We start from the raw sequence: 3,084 nt of genomic DNA on the forward strand, positions 1-3,084 counted from the left end.
TCGAGGCGAGCCGTGGCCCGGCAGGGGGAGGGGAGCGAGATGCGTCTTTGTTGTTGGGAGACCGGGATCCCACTCGGCGCGGGGAAAGGCGGGGAGTCCCTCCCGATTTGGGGGAGGGTTCTCCAGGGGACTCGGGGGAAGGGAGAGGGAGAGGAGGGTCCGAGTGGTGGGCGAGGCGGCGGGAATCGGGGGGCCTGGGCGAGACCGACCCGGGGGTGGGAAATGTCTGAGGATCCCCCTGGCCGAGAAGGTCTCCTTTCCCCGCCTTTGCGTTTCTAGCCGCGGACGGAGAGATGAGGCCAGGTTCGCGGGGAGATTCGCGGAGCCCGAAGGCTTTCTCCCGAGTGTCCTCGCGTGTCAGCCTCGGTGAGAGATCGAACCTGCCAGGTCCCCGGGGGTTTGCGAATTGCGGCCGGGCCGCGGGGTTCCTGTTCTCGAGGCGGGTGACCCGGACTCTTGCCTGTTTGCGAACTCTGGGGTGGAGTGGGGAGGAATTTTGCATCGGAAAATTGGAGCTGATGTTTGGGTTGTTTTGCTTTTTAATCCTGAAACGAAAGTTCTTTTCAAGTTAGGTTGTATTGTTGTGAAGGGCTTTTTGTAAAGAGAATTGAACCCAGCTTCTCGTGTAAAACAAAAATGTTCATGATGGTCTAGGCTAGGGTGAAATTTCTGGCAATGCCAGAGCATAGTTTGTTTTAGACGATGCTTTGTTGTAAGTCGGTGTGAGGTGGATTTGGTAAGGCAAGGGATGAATAACGGGATACAGGGAGGATGGTCTTTAAATTTTGGATGTGTATGAAAAGATGTTACTGTTTAATACTTGATCCACAAGATGAGTCATTGATTTTTAAGGCTCCGATTAATAAAATGAATTTTGGATATCTTCTGCCAGCATTTGAAGCCTACTGGGTCTGAGTAAAAGTCAGGTACCTGTTGTAATAGTATTCATCTGTTTAACAGGAAGACGTAAAAGGAAATGAACTCTTCTCCATAAAGAGTTTGTCTCTTTATATATTTATAGCATAAATGGGTGATATGTCTAATATCTAATAATTACCAGTGTTTTGATAGTTATCATAATTGCAATGTTCTAGTTGGGTACTGCCAACTCTTTGCTCGTTGGTTAATTTCTATTTTTGGAGTAGGGGTAGTGGGTTACTTGAACAGTGGACATAGCCACGTTTCCACTAATAAAAAATATAAACTCCCTGTTGTGTAATATTGCTATGTTTGAGATCCAGGAGGAAATGGATAGCACCCTCATCCATATGTTGACCTCTCTTTTCTCTTACTGTAGTATTAATGAGGTTAATTGGCAAGGATGGGATTAGATTTTTACCAGACAAGGCAGTTCTAATTTTGTCCCTTACTGTATGGTACTGTAGGTAAGTGGCTTGTTTTCTTGAGTATTTTTGCCCATTTTGAAATGTGCATGAAATAACATCTGACAAAGAATTTTCTGTATCCCTGTGACAAAATAATGTTTTGGTTGCCTAATGGACACAGAAGAACTAGGCAATTAGTGTCTGTTCCAAGTTCTGTCACTGAATTGGTCTACAGGCCAGCTACCCACAACTGAGTCAGTTTCTTCATTTGTAATATAGGGCTAATAAAACATGCCACCTGCTCGCTTTATAGTAAGGGCAATAAGAATCAACAGTTACTTTGGTGTGTGACAGATTGTTTCATTTAAATAGTACTTTTTAGTGCAGTTCTCTTATTTTGTTTTGGTGTTGTGAATTTCAATTTCTTGGTGAAGAATTGGCATAAAGTAGTTATATTAGGGGGAATGCCTATCTATCATGCCTTAGGAATTTATACTAGTAGACATAAAGTTTCTTCCATGTTAAGATTGGTTATATCTTTAGAGTTAGTGATGACAAGAAAAGAGAGTGACAAATTAACTTGGTTGGCTTATTTACTGATAGATTTTATTTGTAATATATCCAAAGATTGCTCTTAATGCTCAAAAATTATGCCTGCCTTTCCTACCCTGTTAAAAATTTTTCACTTACATTGCTCTATTTGCCTCTCAACCAGCTTTGTGAGTGAGAGGGGAAAAGCGATGTCATATACAGGTGGAATAAATACCAGAGTACTTAATTATTCAAATTGCCTAAAGCCACACAATTTGTAAGATGCAGAATTGAGACCTGAAGCAGAGTTTTCTGACATCTATTCCTAAGTCCTTTCCTCAGGAGCAGTGTTTTTCAAACACTTGGCTGGCCCAACAGTTTTTGCCAATTCAGGTGAAATGACAAATAATATAGCAATATAAGTATTGGCAACACACAATATAATCAATATCCATGCATCCATTACCAGTTTGAAGAAATAAAACTGCAAAACAAAATGAAGGTTTCTCATAGTACTTTATATACCTCCTACACCCTTTTCCTCATTCCTCACCACTGACCCCAAATTGATACGCATCCATCCTATCCATGTTTATACTTTACTTCCTACCTTTACATCCATGAACATTATATAGTTTTTCTTTGTTTTAAGACTATTCAAATATGATGATTGTATCTCTAGCTTCACTCAATTTGCTAAAATTTATTTGTGTTTATTCAGGTAGTTTTAGTTTCTTTATTTGTACTGCAATATGGTATGTGTTCCATTATGTGATTATATCAAGTTTTTGTTGGTTATTTTAGTTTTTGCACTTGTTTGCTTATTAAACAGTCTTGTGGGGAATATTCTTTTATATATTTACTTAGGGCAGTGGTTCTTGACCTTATATCTCATTTTTATAGACATGTTTTGTAACTTCCCCAATACCAGGTGTACGGGTAATAATGCGGATTTTGTAATCAAAGAAAACACGATAATTTTAAGAGAAACATCAAAAGTGATTTATTCAAAGTAATGTCCATCACTAGCTACACATTTCCCCCATCTTTCAGGTAATTTGTGGAAACTGTCCCAATAGAACTTTTCTTGTTTAGAGGTAAACTATTCAAAGACCCAATTTTCCACTTCTTCGTACGTTTTGAAGTGCTGCTCAGAAAGTGCGTGTGACATCAATCAGAACAAGTGGTAATCTGAAGGAGCAAGGTGTGGTGAATATGGCGGGGGGGG

Source organism: Myotis davidii, unplaced genomic scaffold, assembly GCF_000327345.1.
Source record: "Myotis davidii unplaced genomic scaffold, ASM32734v1 scaffold616, whole genome shotgun sequence".
NCBI lineage: Eukaryota > Metazoa > Chordata > Mammalia > Chiroptera > Vespertilionidae > Myotis > Myotis davidii.